At 35.5% G+C, this 25,258-nt stretch overlaps 1 protein-coding gene and 1 long non-coding RNA gene across 4 annotated transcripts in view; both read left to right on the top strand.

Annotated features, from left to right (window-relative positions):
- FMRFaR (FMRFamide Receptor) overlaps positions 1-25,258 on the top strand; it is a 123,865-nt gene that overhangs the window by 13,900 nt on the left and 84,707 nt on the right. The gene's annotated exons all lie outside the window — the stretch shown is intronic.
- Positions 2,609-3,875, top strand: LOC135832005 (uncharacterized). The gene is made up of 2 exons (XR_010556262.1): positions 2,609-3,418; positions 3,606-3,875. It is a non-coding gene; the product is annotated as an uncharacterized LOC135832005 (long non-coding RNA).

Here is a 25,258-nt window from a genome sequence, read left to right as displayed (position 1 = left end):
TCTTTTTATAAAACAATGTTCATTCGCTGTTTATTTGATTGCAAGAAGAAATTAATGGTAAAGTATTTTAGCGATTCGTTATTTTCTTCTTCCTCTTCTCTTTGTACTTATTATTTTTCTCTTTTTTAAATAAGAATTTATTCAAATTAAATACAAGACGGTATACAAAGTATTTCTGCTACACGAATTGTTTTTTATTCAGAATATCTGTATTTCGAATCGTTATACTATACCTATACCTAGTTGGAGGAAAATTATGCCTAGGTAATAGATATAATATCAAAAATAAATTACTTTTAATTTGCATTTTAGGCAAATACTTTGATGTAAAAACTATTTAATCATCGCCAAGATTTCAATTGATTAAGAAAAGGTTATAACATTAACAAAATAAAAACAAACAAGAAACATTTATTTTGACACATTTTCTTTGAGGGATGGATTCGAAGTAGAATACCTGCCTAATGCAGATTTCAGTGCAATGAACACGGAGTCTTTTCATTCTTATTTATGTACGTATAATTTAAAAAATAAAAACGTATACGTGATCGTACATAAATAATAGGTAATAATGTAGGCTATGTACCTATTTAAATTTTTTTAGCAGTTCAAGTTCGCATTTTTTTTTCATTTAGGGAAATGGGTTGATGTTTCGGATACCTATTTGCTTATTCTGACATTCATATATTTTTTGGCCTGCCACCAGAATAATTACGGAGGAGGATAGTGGAACTATCTATGTTACAGCGATATCTGTGCATTTGGTGACCACTCGAACAAAATACTTCTTTTTTGACAGAAATTTCACTTTCTGCATTATAAAATTATGAAGTCAATATGAAAATTTGAAAAAAAAATGTCTAACACCGCGTTATTGGTAGTCTACTAAAGTAACAGAAGTTCAAAAAAGACTTTAAAAATATTCAAGTTCATTGTAGAAATCACCTGTTTCATAAAAAATGATATGGGTGGATGTTTCGGACATGCATATTGTCCTTGGCGCCTTAAATACGTACCCCGCATGTGACTAAGTTACGTACGAGGTATCAAAGGCGCCAACCACGATATACCTAATTAAGTAAGTATGTGATAATTGCTTTTTACATCAGAAAAATTAAGATATTTTATGAGTAGGGACACAGGAGGATGTTTTGGGAAGGTCCCAATGAAACGAAAAAAAAAAAAAAAGTGTTCCGGTCCTAAAGCGTGCTCAACGGTACATTTTCACAGGAAGGTAAAAAATAAATTTTTCAAAAAAGTGCCCGAAACATCAACCTATTCCCCTAAGGTAAAGTTATTAAGTAAGTGTAAACAAAACAGTTGCATTACAATTACAAATTCCTATTGGAAAAACTGAAACGAGACAAAAATTGTAAACTCAAACGGAACTAACGGGAGCATTGCCTTAAAATTCGTTTCATTCCATGCCGTGTTATATCTAAAAGCCACAAAAATTTGATGAACACAATAAAATTTGCTACCGGAACGTCAGATTAATTAAAGAAGAACATATTTTTTCTAAGTGAATAAATATTTTGAATATGTTTAATGTTCCATGATATCATAGGTACGTATGCTACATTTTTCATCGCTACTCTACCCACAACATATCATGATACCTACCTACCTTACTTGTTTTACATTGTTATTTGCGTACCAACTCACCTTTTGATTATTTAGAAATGCAATAAAACTAACACATGGTATTTTGAAATTTTTTATAAAAGCAATGATTGCAATTATTTGCTAATATTGTAACAGGAATTACCTTGTTTTCTTTGTAATTCATGCTAAATAAACTACCTAATTTATTTTTACCAACGCACTGTATAAATTATCATAATTACTGGCGAAAAATCAAGGATGTGCGATACCTCAGCGTAACACAATTTAATTAACAAGTTTATGATTTAGATTTTTCGGAAATTTTACGAATAATATTGAACTCGATGCCTTTACCTACCATACGTGCAAGTGACAATAACACGTTGATGAAAAAAAATTACGATTTCTTTCATTAATAAACAGAATGTAAAGAATTAAAAATTAATAGTTACCTAGATTCTGATTCATCCCCCCTCCCCCGTTATCTATAGATCTTTGATTGTTCTACATTTACAGATTTGTGATTTGAAACCGCCACACGAGAAACCTTCTGAATTTTAACATTTTTAAAACTTTCAAAAAATACCTAGGGTTAAAAAATTGAAATTTCGAAAATATTTTGATGTTTTTTAAAAACCAAAAATCTCAAATTTCTCAAATTTCCAACTTTGAAACGTCCAGTTGGGGGCTGAAAGTATACACTCGAATTGAGTCGTCAATAGTTCAGTGAGATGTAAAAATTCGAATCGCACCTTTTTGGTGCGGTTTCCGAAATTTTACCCAACGCAGGCGATGTCCAGGTCAAAAACACGGTTTTTTCAAAAATGACCCAACTTTGAGACCTCCTAGCTCCGCTCCCTTTTGGTCTCGGCGACTTGAATTTTTCCTTGTGCTTTTCCAATTCAAAAAGTACTACCCCTGTAAAGGTTCAAATTTGTAATACTTTTTTTCGCGGTCTACCCTTATGTACTCGTACCATACCACATACTACTGTGATATACTACCATGCCTAATGTACTTATCCGGAGAATTCCGGTGTGTCAAGGTTGGCAATACTGATACATTCACAGGATCCAGGTATCTATACCTGGATGCTGTGGATGTATCTTCAGTCGCTATAGTTGGGTTAACGCTTCTTATAGTTCCTCATAGTCAAATTGTTAATATAACGTGTTTACTTAGCTTGTCCATTCGGTTGGATATTAACTTTCAGTAGTCAAAGTGATAGTATAGCATATATCCAAACCCTCACACATTAGAGCACCTTCACTGAACGAACGTTCAGAAACGTGATTCAAGTTCTTATCATAACTTCATAATTCATAAATCATAACACAAATTATTTTTACTTTACAGCAACTTGCGTGCGAAATTATTAATTATTTTATTTTATAGACTCGAAAATTTTCAATGATAGCCTACACACGTAATAATTATTGCTATGAAACAGCGAAGTTATAATTTTTTTTACACTCGAAATACTCAAATTTAGGCTACTATTCTATTCTATTTTACACTACGCAACCAATGAATCAAAATTATCGAAATATTACGTAGATTATTAAATGAAGTTTACCAGGAGGAAAAGGTACTCAGCTATTGTTGCACTTGGCCGTTTATAGGTACATATTATTATATATAATATATTGAACTATTGAAATTATAGATTACTGTACTCGTAGTTGGCGTAATATTTCCGCTAAATTCGTTCGATACATCAACTGAAAGAAGCAGTACTGTTCGCCATTTGTGATGCTAATTGCTAAATATTTGTACTTTGATCGAAGTGAAAGACATGGGGTGATGTACTGATGTACGTAGAACTTAGAAGTTGAAAAAACAAAAACCCTACTTGCTGACCATTATTTTGCTCTCTATTTGGAGGAGTATTATTCTTTTCAAAGGAAGAACACCACGAAATGATATTATTATCCACAGTTTTATTAATAATCATTTCCTTCTATCGAAAATCGAAATTAATTAAGTAAATTCCATTGCAGGTCAGCTGGTGACTTAATTTGTATACACTGTAAAGTAAAACGCAGCATCGGACATAGGATAAGTGATAAAAATGCTCTAGGGTGGTCGCATTCAGCGGAGAACGATATTTTCCATACTTTTCGCTAGGAGGTGCTCTAATGTGTGAGGGTTTGGATACATGCGATAGTATAACGTGTTAATTCTATAGTAAAATTGATGTTCGTATTCAAGCAGTTATTTTAAGTTAATCGTCAACTTGTTAAGAAGAAGAAATATAATCGTGGTAGTAAGTGATTGTGTTATTATTGACTTCTATGGTATATTTCTGTGGAGTGTGGGTAACGTTTAAAGCTAGTGAAAGCTTATGGTCAAAGTATAATTTCTCAGGTAAGTGTATCTAAGAATAACTCCGAGGAGTATATTCAAGATTTATCTCATCGAGTACGTTTGGTCAATTCAGGGAGTTCGCCTCAAGTCTATAATTAATATTATTCCACTCTCACATTGGCGCCCAAACGTGTTAAAGCTCAACTTTAAATAGTTAGAACTTCACGCATGCAATTTCTCGTATCACATACGGAAATTCAACTCAATTTTGCAAATTTTCACCTATAAAAAGGTTGAAAAAATCACGAATTTGTAGTATTACAAATCAAATAGATAGACGAAAACGTGATACTTTTAGTATACACGTAGGAGCACAGAAACTAGGTGCCAAAATTCCAACGGTAAAAGAGAGCATCAGTGCGGTGCAGTAGACCTCCGCTACCCCGCCGCCACCCTTCAAGCCAGTTACACCTATAGGTAGTAACGGCTACAACCTTTCCAGGTAAAAAAAAAAAATAACGGTACATTAAGTACACGTCCCTTTCAACACACAGTTCTATTCGCATTCCAAACACATTAGAATACTCACAAGTATTACAATGGCAGAAAACGCACGCGAATCAGGAAATGAGGCACTGCAAAATTTAATTTGCATGTGCAATTCACTAATACATAAAGAAGATTGTCCTTATGGTGCAAAGACCAGAGTGATAATAAAAAAATACTCCAATAAAGAAAAAATTCAGTGTGTACCAGGTTCGACATCGTCATATATGGAAGAATTATTCTCAAGTGGCCGACAATCAGAGGACGATGAAGCAGAATTTGTAGACGCACATACAACGATATTAAAAAACAATAGAAAGCCTATTGAAGCTCCATACCAATCTCAAATAAAAAGACCAATCATGCCTGAATCTCTAACTCAAGAGAATCCGGCTCACAATCTATTTCAACAAACATGGGATTGGCACACAGATTTCGAGAAAGAAATAAACTCAAAATACAACTCACACGAAACGGCCATTCAAAATCTAAATGAGGATGTGCACGTACTAGACAAAAATCAAAAAATTAACCACGCAATGATGAATGCTCTACAAGAATCATGCGAAGAATGGACTACTAGAATGCAAAATAAGGTACAAACATTCGAACCGCGCATCGAAAAGAATAAACAGATATCAGAAAAAGCTTTAGAAGTAGCCACCGACACAAAAACACAATTAGTACTCGTAAAAGAAAATATGATGTCTACTTGGACGGACTGCAAAAAAATGGCAGATGACTATTATAAAAACCGCACAAACCTCACAGGGGGTTGTGGTGGTAGGACAGGGGCAGTTCAAGCGAGAGCAATCTCAATCGAAGCTGCAGCCATAAAAAATGCTGGAATATATTATAACGAATCACGAAGATATTTTCCCCACGAATTCCTAGACGAATTCGAAGACTACTTTAGCACAGGCTTGGTAGAAGATTAATACAAGATAATTGCCTTTAAAGGTGTAATAGGAACGAAAGATTACGATAATTGGAAAACAAGCATAGTTGGCCTGAAAACATACGATGAAGTGAAAGAAGCTTTTATAGAATATTACTGGAATGCTGAATACCAACAAGAAGCTTGGGATAAATGTAACAGAGACTTCGTACGAGCAGAATCATTAAAAGATTTGACCATCCAACTAAAATGTTGGGCAAGACAACTAGCCCACATGACAATAAAAACTACAGACCAAATCATAAACCTATTGATTGGAAAAACCGATTTCTCATATTGGCCTATGCTATATCAACCAAATCAAACTATTGAACAATTCAGAGCAAAATGTGACAATTTGGCATTGTTCAAAATCGATCCACCTACACACGGAAAAGTAGAAGTAAAACCAAGGAACCGATTTCCAAGAAATAGGTCACCACCCAGCCCTACATTACAGAAAACATTTCAAGGTAAAACATCAAACGACACCGCCGAATTTATAAAAAAGGCAATCTCAAAGGCATTAACCATGTCAGGACAAGGGAATTTCACCAAAAAATCAAAACATAAATTTCCTAACACAAATGCATCGCAAAGAAAACCTTCTGAAACACCAAAAGAACCCATAAAAACCAATCAAGAAGAAAAACCAAAAGCTCCAGAAGCAAATAGCGAATTGAAGTTCAAAACTTTCAAACCAAAAAACGCATCCCAACCAATACAAGTATGTCCTGTATACGTAGACATATCAGGCAATATATACAATCCAGCTGACCTTGAAGGAGAGGAAGAAATAGAGAAAACAGAAGAAACTCAACAGCAACAAGTACCTCTTGATGTAGCTACAATTGCAGCCAATTTGAGCAAAATACTCACTGGCGAAGACTCTGAGGAATCTCAGGGAAACGACAGCAGCTAGACGCGAACGAGGCAGTGCCTAGCAACCAAACCGTCCTCTAAAAAACAATTTTCACTGAATTTATATGGGTAGGGGATGGACTCGTTCATTTTATAAAAAGGGGCGACATAGTCTTCCCCAACAGCCAAAAACCATACCTCAGAGATCAAATCCCTCTCGAACATCTATACACTGTGATTGACGAAGAAGATTTCCCTGAAAACGGCAAATTTATCCTATCACTAGGTCAACGGGAGATGAATTTCTCGAAAAAACCATTTCTGATAATTCAAGAGCTAATTGCTCGAATATTAGACCTGCTATTCAAAAAGAAAGCAGTGTTAATAATATTACTATTTCCAATTGTAAAACCTCGAGTCAAATTTAATGAAAGAGGATACACCAATTATGAAAAAGAGGTTGGACTAGGTAGATACATCCACTTTCGTAACATGTATAATAAACTAGCCGAAGACAAAAGAGTGGTACTCTGGCAAGAGCCATCTTACACATACCTCCAAATGGAGGAAGTAAAGAATGAATCAGGTACAAAATACATGCGACCTATGACTGGCAATTACCAAGAAATATTAGCCAACGAATCCAAATTCCACTACGCTAAAGACTTGAAGCGCTATTTTCCAGCAATATCCACGTATAGAGAAACCTACGACACGATGTGCCGAGGTATTCAAGAAATTATGATAAATCTTGAAAATAAAAAGAAGAAAAACATTGCCAGTGGAAATAATCGCGACAGTAACGCCAAGCTAAAGAGACTAGCAGATGTCAAACACGTCGAAGAAGCTCCTAAAAAGCGTCAAAAAATTGAAAATTCAGAAACAAAGGTTACTGAAACCAATGAAATTGACATCGCTGCAATCATTAACAAAATAAACTTCGCACCGTATAAAGGATTATTTACGAAAAATAAACTATATGAAAACGCAAGAGCGGGTCAATTATCAAAAATGATGCCAATAGAAGTAACCAAACGTAGCAAATTAAAAACATTCACGAGAGAAAATCCTGAGACTATATCGACTGAAGAATTTATAGCAAAGCACACCAGTGTCGAGGCCATAGATGCCATAAACAATACAAAATTAATAAATGAAAAAGATATGAGTTCCGAAGCCAAAGAATACCTAATAACTCAGAACATGGAGGATTCTTCTAGTATAATTCCAATCCAAATTGACACCAGTCAATTAACGCTACAGCTAGACTCAGGTGCTCTACCCAATGTAATATCTCACCAAGTACTCGAACATATTACACGCAACACTAAAGGATGGGTAAGATACGTAAGGCTAGAAAACCCAATTCTACTAAGAATGGCAAACCATGCTATAGTAAGATGTACGCACGTCGCTGAAATAAAAATGTGGCTAGGCAAAGAACTGATTAAAACTCCATTCTACATAATGCCGGCCGATGGACGCACATTTATTATGGGCAGAGTAGCGATGCGTAAACTACACATACATTTACATTTCGACGAAGAAAGTATGACTGTAGAAAACCCAGGCGAAAAACCATACAAAATACAATTCCTAAATCCTGAATCATACCCAAACATAATGGGGTGCTATAAAGTACTCCCAGTTCAAAGCATAAGACATGTCGATCAATGTACACACACGATCGTACATCAAATAGGACGAAATTCCGAGCGCATTGAACAAAACATCATTACTCAAGAAGACCAACAAAAGGCGCTAAAGATATTAAAAAAGCGACTAAAAGAAGATCTAGACGAAGCAGTCAAAGAAGGTAGAATCACGCCGGAAGAGGCTCAGCTGGGGCACAAAAAAGTCGAAGAATATCAAGACATTTTTAGCTTAAACCCTGGCGAATACAAAGGTGAGGCGGTAAAATTCTCCTTTAAACCTGGTAATGGACATTTAAAAAAGTTTCGTGGTGAGAAATTTCGACCATCGAAAAAACTTAATCCTGCTCTTAGACAGGCTATTAAGAAAATGCTCGCATTAGGCATTATTCGACCATCACGTTCGACATACATAAATACACTGGCGCCAGTAATAAAGAAGAATGGTGACATTCGACTATGTCTGGCTGCCGACGAACTAAACAGTTTTTTAGAAAGCGTACTGACCGAACCTGCAACAATGGATAGTGTTATCTTCGACAGAACAGGTGACAAATTTTTTTGCACTCTAGACTTCACATCCGGCTTTTGGCAGCTGGTATTAGACGAAGAATCACGAAAATACACAGCATTTATTGTATGCGGTCAAGTATACGAATTCTGCAGATTACCATATGGACTAAAAATCTCCAGCGGAGAGTTTGTCCATATGATAAATCAAGCCATTCCAGACCAGGATGGAGTGTCAAAGTTTGTTGATGATGTGAAAGTCGCCGGCGGTACTTTTAAAGAGACGCTAGACAGACTAATACAGGTATTTGAATCAATAAGAAAAAACGGTTTAAAACTGAATCCCAACAAGACACAATTCTTTAAACAACGAACTGACCACCTGGGCTTTGTACTCTCGAAGAATAGAATAGAGAAACAAAACAGCAAAATGGAAAAGCTAGAAAAATTTGTAACAGATCACACTAAAGGCGGTGTATTTAGATTAAAAACTAAAAAGGAAATACTCGCATTAATCGGACTGACCGGCCTATACAGAAGCTTTATTCCAGACTATATGCACATAGTAAACCCAATATACGAGCTTACCAAAGGCAAAGGTGAAGCTGTAGAGTGGACTGAGGTACAACAAAAAGCTTTCGAAATTCTCAAGCGTGAATATAAGAAAGACTTCAAACTCTCTCAGCCACCAAAAGAAGGTGACCTATACTTAGATACACAAATAAAACACGACACAATGAGCGGAGTACTATACCATATGGTAAATGAAGAAAAAAGCATCATAATGTTCGTATCGGTTGCCTACAAACCCCATCAAAGGGACTACACATTATACGATAAAGAAATGATGGCATTAGTAGCATGCGTAAAGAAGCTTCAAATGTGGATTTATAAACGAAGAATTCACGTAAGGTCTAATTTAAAACCAATAAAAGATGAATTCACAAAATTAGCGCAAACTCATCGTAAAGCAGCCAAGTGGATCACCACACTGAACAGCTATGATTTAATCTATGATATGAAATTATCTAACAAGGCACTTTATGACATAAAGGCCCCTGAGTTGGTAGTAAATACAGTAAACACTGCACTAATCAACAATGATAAATATGAAATGTTTTTAAAAACAAACATAAACCTCGCATTGGATTTAAACCCACCTGAAATAGATAAAGAATACATAGGTACAGCGGTTCAAACAACAGAAGTAAATTTCATCGAAGAACACACGCCTATCTTACTTAAATATCTGGAAGATATAGCTGAATTTCAAAAATATGACAAGCAATGCCAACAAAGCTTTGAACTGCTAGAAAAGAAAATTCCAGCAAACAACAAAAAACTCCAAGAAAGACAAAATCGCAAAAAAGAAGCTTTCACAATAAGTAAGGACAAGAAACAACGCAAAGTCCTACCTAAAATACTAGACGACGGATCAAAAGTACCATATTTACCTGATAGAATATTTTACGACACCATCGACTATTTACATTGTGCCTATGGTCACACCGGAGCGGCTCGTTTAGATATAATTTTTAAACAACTATATTACCATCCGAGCTCGCTAGCATATATCCAAGAAATAACTGGGGCATGTATTGTTTGTAAGGTAAACAAAAATTATGCAATGCACAAAGTTCTGGAGTATGCTCAAATCGAAGCCTACGCCATAGGCGAAGTACTCTCCATAGACATATATGGACCAATTCCAGCATTAAAAAATGAACCAAAATATGTTCTCGTCGCTAAAGACATATTTTCAAGCAAAGTCTGGCTACGTACAATGCATCAAATTAAAAAAAAAACAGTTTGCAATGCCATGCAAACAATTCTTGACGACATCAAAAAAAGAGATATACAAATAAAGAAAATTATCACAGACAACGGATCTCAATTTATATCAGAATCCTGGTATAATTTGCTCGAAGGAAGAAAAATCAAAGTGGCTCATACAACAGCCTACAATCCACAATCATCTTCAGTAGAACGCACAATGAGATGTATTGGCGACAAACTTCGAGTCAAACTCAATAAAATATATAAACCAAATCAAACACACTTAAAATGGAAAATATTCATTGAAGAAATCGAGGACGAATTAAATAATACCCCGACATCATTCAGATTCAAACCTAATGAAGCTTGGGGAATTAAGGATAAAATTTGCCCGAATATACCTCACAAAGCGGTAACGTTCAATTTCAAACACGAATTGATCAAATTACGTGAACGCCTAATTAAAGAAGAGGTACCGTCCATAACGTCTGAAGAATGCAAAAAATTGAAACTAGTGCCAAAAACTGACCTAGTATTCGACACAGACAATTATGCAAGAGTCACTGCCGATGGTGCGTGCTCAAAAAATGGTGATCCACAGGCGATTGCAGGCATAGGCATTTGCTTTGCGCCGGATTCGCCACACAACATATCAGAAAGGATCTCTCACGATCACTTCCAAGCATCCAATAATTTAGCTGAACTGCAAGCAATAATCACTGCACTAGAGATATTGAAATTAAATGACATAAAAAAGGTCAGATTACTCTCAGATTCGAATTATGTAATCAAAGCTTTACTCAATACAATTTCCATTTGGCAAGCAAACCAATGGAAAAATTCGAGAAAAAAGCCAGTACATCACAAAGTACTGTTTGAAAAAATCATCGAATTATGTAAAGAATTTGAGGACGTGCAATTTCTTCACGTATATGCTAGAAAGTACGAACATACCAACATCATTGCTGATCATTTGGCTAAAAAAGCGGTATACACGCTCGAACACACAAAGATAAAAATTGATGAAATGGATGATAAGCAAATAATAGAAACTTTCATCCGAGAAAAAAGGTACCTGAAGAGAATTGAAGATGAATATTTATTCAACAAAGCCCATCCCAGTCCAACGCTACTTGAACCCGGTGATTTGGTATTAATGACCAATCATAAACAATCAAGCTTTGAGAAAAGAACAAGTGCGAAATTATACCAAAAGAAAACAGGTCCTTTTACAGTGATTAAACGTGCTGGTCACAACAGCTACTTAATAGCACCTACGGACGGAAGCTCAGTAAACAGAATCTCAAATGCGAGACAACTGACACGCTTTATGTCCAAAGAAACGCTACACAAATTGGAAACAGACGAATGTCTAATTTCTGAACTGGACAATAGAAAGGTCGAAGAAAAAATACGAGCGTTCCTCAATGAACACCTCGATAAAGATCTCGACGAATCCAGTGACGAAGAAGATGGTACACCCCCAATGGAGAGTGCACCACTCGTGCCAAATGCCAGTAGAAAGGAAATAGCAAAGGCTGAACACTTAATACGTCAAAAAGCAAATGCGGCGCTTGCTCAAAGAGCACAAAAACGCGAAGCCAGACAGGAAGGAATAAACGCTGACCCGTGTCCAACAGCATCCGAAGGACCACCCAAACAAACAGGCTCGACAAACGAGGTACCTGTAAAGAGAGGATGGGGTAGGCCGCCAAAGGAAAAGGATAACAATAACATTGTCAATCCTAACGCTAACGATACTAAACCCTTACCTGTCAAAACAAAGACAACGGTCAACAACACAAAAAGGGTTAATAATGATCATACTCAGGTAGACGATGCAACCCCCTCAACATCAACAGGGGCACCTGCAACAGAGCCCAAAAACAAAGAGATTGCGAACGAGGAAACAATCACCAAGAAAAGGGGCAGACCACCTAAAAACAATGATAAAAACAATACAAATGATCGTAATAAAAAACCCCCCGAATCAAGCGAAAACAAACCCAAAATTGAATCAAAATTACAACAAAAGCGATCTGCGAGGTTACTAGCTCGTCAGATGAGAATGGGCAGTGATATTCAAACAATTGGGTGCAATTCAATTGACTACCACGATATTACATACGATGAACCATATAAACTATTCTTCAACAATGATCAAATGGACGATTACAAATTAATAAATGACATAATCATGCCTCTGAATTATATGGCTCCAGAATTAACCCCCAACATAGAAAAAGATTTGGGATATGTGTACTCTGAAAACCCTGAAATCGAACACATACCCATCCCTGATCAAAGAAAACTAGCTTTGATACCGGAGAAAATGATTTTTTCAGCACTATTACCTACGAAGAAAGTATCGCTAGAACAAATTAATTTTAAAAATTACGGCGTACCTGAAAACCCCAAACAAGAACTCAAAAAATTTTCCCACTATCCAAATGTTAAATCAATACCTTTGTCTGAAATGAAAGTATCGGCTAGAGTACTAAAACTATTGGGAAATTTCAACCCATTTAGAAAAGAAGATTAAAACTCACCGATCAAAGTTATCCATCTTGAAAAATTACCATCGTAACGAGATGTGTAATAAAATACTTCAACACACGCGACACTAATTACCCTAATTAGATGTGATCAATTAAAAACAAAACTCCATAGACGAGAAAATACACCCACAAATAGATAACAAAAGCAAAAAATACATCGAAATAAAACGCGCTGCGCACCTAAAAACTGAACGAAAATGACTAGAATCGATTGGTAACTTCAAAATACCAATTAAACACATTAATCACGAAATATTAAACTAAATTATAAACGACCAGCGCGAACAAAAATAGAATAAATTCAATCACACTTCAAAAATTTAATAAAAATCAAAAAACGCGAAGTGATAACGAATGATGCGTTCGATACGGTACCGACGCGGTATCCGGTAACGTTATCAAAACAAACGAATAAAACTAGACTTTTTCATAAAACAAACGAATAAAAGGATCAAAGCAAAGCATTTCAATGCTAAAACTAAGTACTCTGTACATAATAAAACACGCAATCCGTCTCATTGAACAAGTACAACGTTAAAAAACCGCAACAGGTAAAAAACACAAACACCGTGACGTCAGCATGATACGGAGAGGCATTCCGAAGCACATGGCGCCAACGGATACCTTTGACAAATCAGCTCCGTGACAGCTGATGAATTATTTCATAATACTACCAAATACGTTGTGTGTTTTCTGACTGAAAATTTTTCTTCTTTCTTTCGTACAAATTTTTTTCAAGTTGATTAAAGTATTTTTTTAAGAGAAGTGAATTCGATTACAAGCTATTCAACGAGTTTTAATTGATACGCGAATAATCGTACGTGTGTTGCGGTATTTTTTTCTCGTCGAGTGGATATTTAATTCTCAAAAATCTTCGAAATGGCGTAAGTACAATCTCAAGGTGTAAAAAACCTAGGAGTTACACTAACTAAAATTATGATTAAAATGCATAAAACTATAATCAATCCTTATCGATGTGGTTTGGAGTAAGTCTAAGAACACTTCTCAATAGAAACCCATCAATAAACAAAGAGCCAAGCTCAGACAAAAAACACTTAGTGAAAAATGCATAAACGTGTCGATCATAACCACGTTCAAAGTAAAAAGTTAATGTAGAATTAAGGTTTCAAATTCCCAGCATACAACAATGTAATTCCAAGTGGAGATCATCCCTCGATATGAATACATTCGCATAATAATCTAATCTGTAATATTTCATATATGTTACAGTATCGCTTTCCACACTTTCGATATGAAACCATTTGGTTTAAACATCCCAAGATTCATCTTCCTCCAAGAGACGGAGATACTAATCGGAGATCTTCGTCTAGTAGTAATAACAACTAATGAAGGACAGAAGAAGATACGATTACTACCGGACTCGTTAATCGCGATCATACGGGCTGTGTTATAATATCATGTAAACGAGACGAAAATGCATAGTACAAATGAGACGACGAAGCTCAGTGATCTATCTAATAAGCCCAAGTACTGATATTTTTATAATATTCTAAAATTAAGCCCACGATGTCGAAATTTTATACTGTTTATTAGTAATATATGATGTCGAATTTTTCTACTAAGATGTCAGTTTTTTCTTTTTTTTCTCTCAAGCGAAAGATCAACCATGTCTGATTTGCATCAGTACTTTCAACGCAAAACTCAATACTTTCGACTCAAGCGAATAATACCTAGGTAAAAAAGAATAAAATACAACTAAAGCAATATATTTTCGATTATATGATACAGATAGAAAAAAGCATACTACTAAGATAAAATATCTATGAACTAAAAGCTACGAATACATTAATCTAAAGCATTACAGGTAATGAGAAAACAAACATAGACTAATGAATTAATTAGGCAAGAATCAGGCTCAGCTGCAGTGATGATTAGTAGATGGAAAAACTTCATGCTAAAGCCATACTTGAACTAGAGTCTAGAGCCAAGTAGAGAACTAGCACAAAGATTCCGAATCTAAATTAACAAGCTGCAACTCACGACGACGTTGAAATACGATCAAGAAAGTATATCACGATATTCAACATTCAATAATGCTTGATTGACAGAACAAGCAAACATAATCGATGTTGGGATCGAGATAAGCTAGAAGGAAAGACCTTCGATATTCAAAACGATACGTAGCGAACCAGTTAACTACGATAGTGCTGAAAAAACCTAAAAATAGAATACAAGCTATGATACAATCAAATAAGAACCAATTATTAAAATAAAAATAAAATCAAGCTCGTACAACAACCATTAAAAATGGACAAAATCATCAAAAATCAAAGAAATACAATGTGAAATGCTATCGGTAAGTGATAACAAACGAAGGATGTTTATCAACGATTAGCACAGATGAAACCGGATACACCACCTTGCATTTCTAATTTCCAATATTTCACCCTAGAGTGCGATGTAATATGAGTGAAAGGAGGGTGAAACGGAAAGAAAGCCAGCAACCACATTGTACACCTCGAAGACCAAACATTGTATTTTCTCCACATGTACAAAGCGGTACTAAGTATTACTGTGCTCTTGAATGCGACAAAGTTTTTGTTTCTTTTTTGCAAAGTGCGGAAACAGTGTTAATTGTTATCCAATTAAACAATTATCGCGACATTTATGTGTCACCAAACGTTATCATCCGTGTAACAAGTATCATTGCGACATCCTTTCGTGTCATCAAACATTATTTATCGTGAATCAGTGAAGTGTATTTAAGTATACACAACTCAGTGCGATACGAGTAATACCACCACGCAACGTGAAGTATTTTGATTTCATCTCATCGTATAAACAAGAAGTAAACTGTAAGTAGATTTACAATTACACTATAGAAAGTGAATTATATGTAAAGTGCTGTCAAACATACAAACTATCGACCAACTTAACACGCACATGGTAGATGATTTGCTCAAAGCTCACACACGTGTTTGCATATTTTTTTTTTAGATAATGGACCAGAGCAATCAGATCGTATGTGAAGTATGCAGACTGCCTTTGAGCGAAATCGTAGATACGAACACCGATCCGAACGGCACCATATGCACATACCCGTGCCACCATGTATATCACACGGCATGTGCCATAGCTGCTGGAAGAAAAAGCACGGAAGGAAAATTTCACTGCAAGCATCCCGGATGCACCAAGATGCCCACAACAAAATCAAGGATCACGCTAAACGCTGCTCGTCAGATGATCCCGCTAAAGAATCAAGACATCGTCGACCAAATGCAAGCTCAAATACAGGCACTGACGGACAACGACGAAATACGAACAACCGAAATAGCGGAGTTGGAAGCAGAGCTCTCCAGAGAGCGAGAGCGAATTAGGGTATTGGAGAGGGAATGCAAAAATTTAGAAATTAAATACGAAGAACTAAAAAAAATCAGGGAGCGCCGTACGGTGTCTTCGACTCCAATTCAATCATCACAGGTAGCAGCGGCTATCGCCACCGCCAATCTACCACAAGCCAAGGATGACGCTCTGCGCCAATCCAAATTTACGCAAAGTAAATATTCAACTCACGAAAGAAGCGAAGAACAAGCAAAACGACGTGACTCTTCGTTCGACAGGAGTAGTAATCGTTCAGGCGCGAGCTATAAAAGCGAAAATCGATCAAATCCATTCGATAAATCAAACAAATCAAATCAAAACTCCGGCATTTCACCACTATCAATAGCCCGACAACAGGAAGATTTAGGCGAATGGAATAGGCACAGAACATATTCTGAGCGAGAAAGTATCGGTTCTACCGATTCCACGTCTCATAAAAACAAGAAGTCGAATAAAGAAGTAGACCTATCAATCTACGACAACGGTAAAAACTACAAGCGTTTCTATGATCGCTACAAAATACCGCACAAGGTAATTTACCCATTTTTTCCGATGTGTAATTACCCAGAAATGTTCTGCGTGGCCGGAATAACGAATAAAAATGGCAAAGACTCAATTGGAATATTCGCATTCTCAATCTGGATCATCGGAGACTGCCATGCGGTATCAATTGCAGAATTCTTAATCGGTGAAAAAGATTTCTTCGACACATTGAACGAACATTTCTACCGAAGAGACCTAACGATAAAAGAACTCGCAAGGCTAGTAAAAGCCTGCGGTGTTTTACCAAGAAGAATCATGCTTTCAATAGGAAATTACGACGTACACATTGGTACTTCATCGAAAGAATTTAAAGCCTACATGGAAGAAATATGCAACAAATTCGAAGAATTAGGCGTTCATGAATTACATATTCTACCAATCATCAATTACCCTGGCATCAACCAGGACAACTTTAACGCCATAAGCCAGGTATTTGATATAAACTGGGGAGAGATAGGCAACTTCCACTACTCAATTGAACCTAGGCACACGCAATATTTGAGACCCATTGTGCCAAAAATAACAGAAAAAGGTCCGGTGTACGACAAAGAACTTTACCACACCGTGATTAGTAGTATCCGAAGAGACTATATACCAGTGGTTAAAGGTGACGAAAGGCCGAATAACACCCTAATACCTAAACCGAGACCCAAACCACGTCGACCAAAACAAACAGCGGCGGTAGCGGCAGCTCCAACAGCAGCGGCACCGGCTGCAGCTCCGACGACAGCGACACCGATAGTAGCGCCTGCTCCAGCAGTAACTGCGGCAGCCATTACGTCTCAAGAAGCGCTAATCAATGCCATGGCAGCAGCGATGCCATTATTCTCTGAAATAATGCTACGAAAACAATAAGAAGCAATGGCAAGATTGAACCCATCGCAAGTGCCACCGGGTTTCAACATCGATTACTCAAGCATCATTCAACAAAGACCGCAACATTTCCAAGATCCAGCGATCATCTCTAACGTAATGCCTGGCCAAACGAATGCCCTACACGCTACCACATCAGCACTTCAATTTTTAAGCCAAGCGGGTGCGTCACAAAGCACACCGCTAGCCCCCCAAGCTACGAGTCAAACGGGTATTTTACAAAATACACCGTCAACAACACAGACAGGCCAATCGCATACGAGCACACCTACAAAGGCAGCTCATGACACAGCACAAAATTTGAGCCACTCTACCTTCAATTTATTCAGCAAAAAAGAAGGTGAGCCTTCCGGTAGCGTTCTCTATAAACAAGAAAAGAACAAATCGGAACCCAAAAAGGCTATCGATAACCAAGCGACCATGGAACACTCCGGACTCGGAGGCTACCACTTAGATGACTTTACGGTAGGATTAAACCGATCGGATGCACGGATGACACCTCCAAAAACCAGACCACGGTCTCAATCTCAGGGTTCAGCTCTATCGTCAAGACGGAAAATATTCCTTGGACCAGAAAAAATAGTACAGCAGGCTGAGTCGACAAAAACGACTTCGGCAACCGATGATACTCTAGTCGACGACGATGACTGGAATAACAGTAAAGACGACGCTCAAGACGTCACCGCCGAAGACGAAGACGAACTTCTAAAGGACAAAGGCCCAGAAGAGTTCAGTAAAGAATAAACCCTGCCTCCTCTCCAGCACGCCTCTGTTAATAGGATTCATCATCATCTGAATAATCAAACACATACGTCACAGCGCGCAGCCAATCGATGAATCATGCAATCATTACCAACACCGCATAACGAGACGCAAATGTATAAACTAAGAAAGCAGATTAGTAACTCTATATACGTGTAAAAATTTTTTTTTTTGTTCTTTTTGTTTGTGGTTTGGCTATTTTGTATTACCTCATTACTCTCTAAAACTTAATATATAGCAATCTGTATTTCTCTACCCGTAGCATACAAGCATAAGCTTGATAGATATCTTTAAGTTTTTCTTAGTTTATATACGTATTTTTCCAATCTTTTGATTTACGAATCACATTTATTATTCTAAGGACTCAGAAGCTTATATTTTTTTTTTTTTTTCTCTTTCGTTCTTTTCACAGATACTACATAGATTTCGATGTTTAATTTTTTTTTTTCTTCTCAGACAAACATTGTACCTAGATTAATCTCTTTTGTTCATCTTTTTATTTTTTTTATTTTTTATTTTTTATTTATATTTTTTTTTTATTTTATGTCAAGAGTATCACCCACACAAAATTCATCTGTAACCCTGGTTCAGATTGAATATTATCATCATACAAAAATACACCACATTTGACCACCACCATTTCGAACCTGTTATAAAATCTTTTGAGTGTTTTTAACCAACGTTTGTGTAGGCATCCATTGTACATTGAGCAATCAATGGATAGTGGATACTACACATCCGATTGACCAGACCTCAATTCGATAATTTCAAAAAGTGGATATTCTTAAACTCTAACCGTCATTCTCCGTGAAACGTACGGGGGGCAGTTGAGATATCCATTCCGGGTAGGTACATTGGGGTAGGCTTAGTATACACTACCGTGCGTTTCTCCGTTGGGAATGCCTAAGGGTAAACCCACGGGGGGCATATGTGATATACTACCATGCCTAATGTACTTATCCGGAGAATTCCGGTGTGTCAAGGTTGGCAATACTGATACATTCACAGGATCCAGGTATCTATACCTGGATGCTGTGGATGTATCTTCAGTCGCTATAGTTGGGTTAACGCTTCTTATAGTTCCTCATAGTCAAATTGTTAATATAACGTGTTTACTTAGCTTGTCCATTCGGTTGGATATTAACTTTCAGTAGTCAAAGTGATAGTATAACGTGTTAATTCTATAGTAAAATTGATGTTCGTATTCAAGCAGTTATTTTAAGTTAATCGTCAACTTGTTAAGAAGAAGAAATATAATCGTGGTAGTAAGTGATTGTGTTATTATTGACTTCTATGGTATATTTCTGTGGAGTGTGGGTAACGTTTAAAGCTAGTGAAAGCTTATGGTCAAAGTATAATTTCTCAGGTAAGTGTATCTAAGAATAACTCCGAGGAGTATATTCAAGATTTATCTCATCGAGTACGTTTGGTCAATTCAGGGAGTTCGCCTCAAGTCTATAATTAATATTATTCCACTCTCACACTACCTATCATGAAATGAAGAACATAAACTTCACACCTTCAGCGAATTGTAGCCTCGCTAGCCTGCATTGCGATGTTCGTTGTGGAACGAATTTTATCCTTAAATTTCTCAACCAGATCGCAAATTTTTCCAACCGGAATATTATCATTTCCAACATAGCGGAGTAGAGCTGTTTCTGTTTCCCTCGAGTAGGAGTCCCTTTTTGTAATTAATAAGTAGAATTCTGGTGGAAAAAATTCAAGGACATAAGTTGAAAATGTTTCTATATAAAAACGCAGCGTGAATATTTCAAAACGTGAAATAAAAATTAAAAAATCGCCTCGTATACTATGCATTCTTGATTCATTAAAAAACGTAATTCCGCCAAAAGTGATCAACGTTCAAGATTAAACTTAATGTCCCAGTAGAGAATTTCGTTGCAAAATTTTTGTAAATTGAAAAGGATTAAAGGTATAAAAAGTTGGAACTAACGTTTAAAATAACGACACCCAAAACAGCCATAAATAACAAACATGTTGGAAATAGAGCAAGCCACTCAGTAATGAAAGTAATTTGCTCGCGTACACGTCTGTATATGCAGCAATCAAGAAGATGATATTAATGATATCATCAACACAGGTTTTTATTCAATAAACAATATCTCCATGTTTTTATAACTCCTTATGGGGTGCATATATACGCTACAAAAGGCCTTTTTTCACTTTAAAAAAAAAAAAAAAAAAAAAAAAACGAATCTGTAATCTTCAATGAAATAATTTCTTTAGTTTGTTTGTTTTCCTAAAACTCGTATTTCTTTTTACAACCGCAAAAAATGACCACAAAAGCAAAGAACTACAACAGTGAATTTACGACGCGAGTCTTAAAAAACCATGTTATACGTACGTATACCTACTTACTTACGTTAAAAAACACGAAAATGAAAACGTTCAATTTAACATGAGAAAACGTTGTCTTGTTCAGTTTCCTTAAAGCGTAGGTATTATGAATTTAAAAAAATACCGTCGTATTTTAAAATTTTCAGAAGTGGTGAAATAAATGTTTAAGTAGGTAGGTATCTAGAACTACATAGACTTGTACGTAGGCCTAATTCTAGGTAGGTGGAGGTACTTATAAGCAGAAGCTAACGTTGAACCACAACTTGAACGCGTTATAGTTCGACAAATTGAAGAAATGAATAAAAACGAATGAAAAATATCGATACATTCGTTCCTAGTTCATGTGTATAAAAGAACTAAAAATAGTAATATTTTAAAAGAATCTAAAAAAAAATCAATACTTATAACTACCAAGGCTAGCTTAGCTTAGCTCCAATTAAAATTTGAATGAAATCACAGCCATCTGGGAATATTCTCAAACACAACTTTCAAATGTCATTTTGTGGACGTATTTAAAAATAACAACATCGGAATCGAAATATTTTACTCAGTTGATGAAAGTATTTTTATTCAAAACCTGTATTCCCATGAAAGTTTTCGAACAAAAATAAAAAAAAAAGCTAAACAACAATCGTTATTCACGAATAATTTAAAGCGGTATTGTCCGGTTCAAATTATTTTTGCATCAATTAAAAATATACGAAGAAGAAAATTCTTCAATTTCCTGAAAAGTTTATGGTGCCGCACCAAGTATAGGTAACTACTCATATCTTACATACAAAAAATACCTAAATGTTTAGATAGGTACCATACCTATTGAATGTTGAAACCTTAGTTCTTGCATCCTAAAAGAATGATGACCTTGGAGTAAAATTCGTATGAAAAACTAATCAAAAATTTTGTACACAAGAAAAATATTTTCTGATAGATTTTGGAGATGAAACCAATCAAATACGTAAATTCAACAATTTCGTCATTTTTTCGTCTTTGTTATCCCGAACACAGAAAAATAAAATAAGAGAAGGCCTATTATAGTCGGACGATTTCTATTTAAAAAATCACGTTTTTTACGAAACACTTGACGTAAATTCTACGATGAGTATCTCATATTTCGGAATATAAAAAGATAAATTTTTTTAACAACACAAAACACCTACTCTCATTACAAATAATAACATGACATTTTTTTTAGCGTAGAAAGAGAAAAAAGGAAAAGTGAAAGGAAATAATGTAAGAGTCATGAAGCAAATACTTCAAGATTAAGGCCTAATACTCAACAAATTACGAATTACAACAAAGGCAGCGTATTCATTTTGTTTTCATAAATTTTTACTACATTCAACTCGGCAATTTTGTGTATTTCTTTCTTCCATAAACTTTATGGTTTAAAATAATCGTGGTTTTGCATAAAGTAAGATAACAGACAGAACTTGAATTTTTTGCGTTTAGAATATTATTTATTTTTGGCCGCGTCTAATACCTTACCTTGCTGTTAAAATACGCGAGGTCTTACAAAGCTATGAAAAATTTGTTACAACAAATTTCAAAGGCGAACAAAGAAAGTTTAGATAGGTACCTATTATTTTGGCGTCGGCAAAAATTATTTCATAATCCCACTTTTTCGTTGCAATTTTTAGGATTGCTCACAGTTTGTTGTTGAAACTTTCTATTTTTATTTTTTGAGAGAAGGCAATAGCGCGCAATCGAATCAAGCGATATTCAAAGTACCTAAGTATTTTCTTTTGAAATAAAAATTCAGGGAATGGAAAATTTGAATTGAGAAGCAGATTCCTTCGAGTTTATAGATACATAGGTATAAAAGAAATTGAAATCGTCATTATTTCAGATACCTAGAAGGTATATAATTATATCCGGATACCTTCTTCTGTTAGCATAATGGAATGATAGGTATCTGAAAAAATTCCACTAAAATAACAAAGGCATAATTTTACTATACCTACTTACCTACAAACGAAATTTCAGCAAAATGCATGGTTAATACCCGAACCTATGCAAAAAAAAAGGAGGAATGAAACGATTAAATAAAATTCTCTTAAATTGAACTTTTTTTTCTCGCGAATTCAATACCTACAAAATTTATTGACAATGTGGACCAAAGACTTTGGACATTCAGAAAAAATTGATCAGAGTTTTTTTTAAAAATAAGTAAACTAAAAATAGGTACATACCCTCAGTTTGAATAAATAGGTAGGTATGCAAATATGCACAAAAATGCTGGAAAACTCGATCAAGCGATAGGTATTTTTTAGCCGCCAAATCGGTGAATGTGCGCGAAGGAAAGCATCAACATAAAGTTGAATCTCTTTATGACTGCTCGTTTAAATAGCATTCATTAAATAAAGCTAATCCCTTTGCGAAATGTCATACTGAATGTTACATGATGCAGTCGTTACCAACCCCAAATTTAAATTCAACATTTTATCTTTCGTTTTGCGGATTTCATCGCGGTGTTTACCCACAACTCAACACTCGTGCAATTCAAAAAAAAAAGATTTTTTTAATTTAAGGAAAAGATATTGAGTACGGTAAGCTGTAGTGTCGAATACATCCAAAACTGACCGCAATTTTCCAACATGATAGAAACCGCTAATTGATTTCTATCGTATTATTTTGGCATACACCTATACTTACTAGGATAAAATTGTGTTAGTAGGTAGTAGGTACCTACTTGAGAAATACGTAAATTTGCTTTGTTAAAATAAGTACAACTACCTATCGTGTTCTCAACCTAGTACCTACCTATACTACATTTTACATCGAAACAGGAAAGCATTTAAGAAGCAAGGTAGCCATCACAAACACGCGTTTAAGCATCTTTGATTAATTTATGGGCGATGATTGGTTAAGAAAATGTACGTATACCCTTGGAACAACTACTACGGTGGCAAGTATGGTATCGCGGTTGACCGAAGAAATTTTTAAGGGAATGCAATTAAACTAAATACAATTTCGACAAGAATGCAAACACTCGTTATACATAAGTACGACGTTAATTAATAATGTGGTTAAACATCGCCTAATGACTCTCTTAATCCGTTTAATTGAGAATCTATGTTCACATTACACCGTGTACGACTTATTGTTATTCATGTTCGGCGTTCGCCTTCTTTAGGTACCTAAATTATCTACTATTTTACTCTTGAATAAATTGCGATTCAAATTGCATACTTACACTTAATACGTGTACCTAACTATTATGTATAGGTATGCTGTAGATATGCGCATAAAAATCAACAATCCATCACAGACGATGCAAAAATGGCGATTTAAAATCCTACGTATCATATTTTTTCCCATAGGTACCTAATACCTAGACGTACGAGGTATAAATATAAAACTGATTAAATGTGGAAGCGCATCATATGTCTTCTATAATAGTTGCGAGAGAAGTAACAAATTGATTTCCGAATTATCTGGTCTCTTCACAAATCGCATACCAGTGTGCTTTTTCACGTCATGGTAATTTTTCAGATGTGGCTACCAATGTGGCGTAGGAATTAGCATTCTGTTAGAAATAAAAATACGCATAATGTACGAAAAAATAACAATAACAATATTTAGTAAAATACCTAATAGGTAGCTAAAACAGAATAAAATTCCATTTATATACATATAAATCATGTATGAAGTCATATACTCAAAGTTGCCAGTTGCAAGTTGCAACTTTGAGTCTGACTCCGTATGTTATTGGTATTAGCGGTCTAGGTACTACGGTAGTAGGTATCCAAATTCTTAGAAGTATTCTGGTGGCAGCTAATAGTGTAAGAAATTTAAATCGAGGAAAATGTGTATTTGAGCACTTATATTGAGCAATCGGTAAGAGAGAGCAAAAAAGCATTTTACACTCTGTGTTGAAAAAAATAAAGTAGGTAACGCCCTCCAAAACACTCTTCTATAATCTATAAATATCTAATTCACACGATCAAGAAATGAATTCATGCAACTAAATTAGTTTGAGAATGATTCAAATTCAAAATTGCTTGAAACTTTGAAGAAATCATACGAATATACATATAAAGCTGGATTCTAAGATAGGTATACGTATGCAGGATATGTGTAATGTGCAATTGTGTACCTATGCTTCCAAATCACACCAACGATACGCTTAATTTAATGACGCACATGCATGCAACTTCACTTTTACCTTTCCCCTTCCCAATTACAAATATGTATTCGCCTGAAACAATAACGAAACACATTAAAGTTTAAATCGAAATAACTAATGGCTTAGGTAGTTTCAGCTTATGAATGAGTTTTCAGTTTGTTTTGTTTTTTGTTTGTTTTTGGTTTTTTGTTTTCATCTACTTACATTTGATTGCGTTGGTGGGTCTAGATAGATATAGTGTACTCTTATAGGTAGTAGTTACATCCTACACAAAGTTCTCTAATTGCCAGCAAAGGTGCATAAATTCTTATAAGAACATTGAGTAAACGTTTCCTCCACTCATATATTTAAATTTCAGCTTGGTATACATACGTACATCGGAATCGGAGTAGGTACCTACTACCTACCTACCTACCTACGTACTACGTAGTGAGGTCAATAAACCGTTTTTTAAAATGTTGTTGAGTGCTGAGATTTTACTTTAAAAAATCATCATACTCTC

This window comes from Planococcus citri, chromosome 1, assembly GCF_950023065.1.
Source record: "Planococcus citri chromosome 1, ihPlaCitr1.1, whole genome shotgun sequence".
Taxonomy (NCBI): domain Eukaryota; kingdom Metazoa; phylum Arthropoda; class Insecta; order Hemiptera; family Pseudococcidae; genus Planococcus; species Planococcus citri.
Note: the sequence above shows the minus strand (reverse complement) of the source record. Positions and strands in the feature narration are given on the sequence as shown.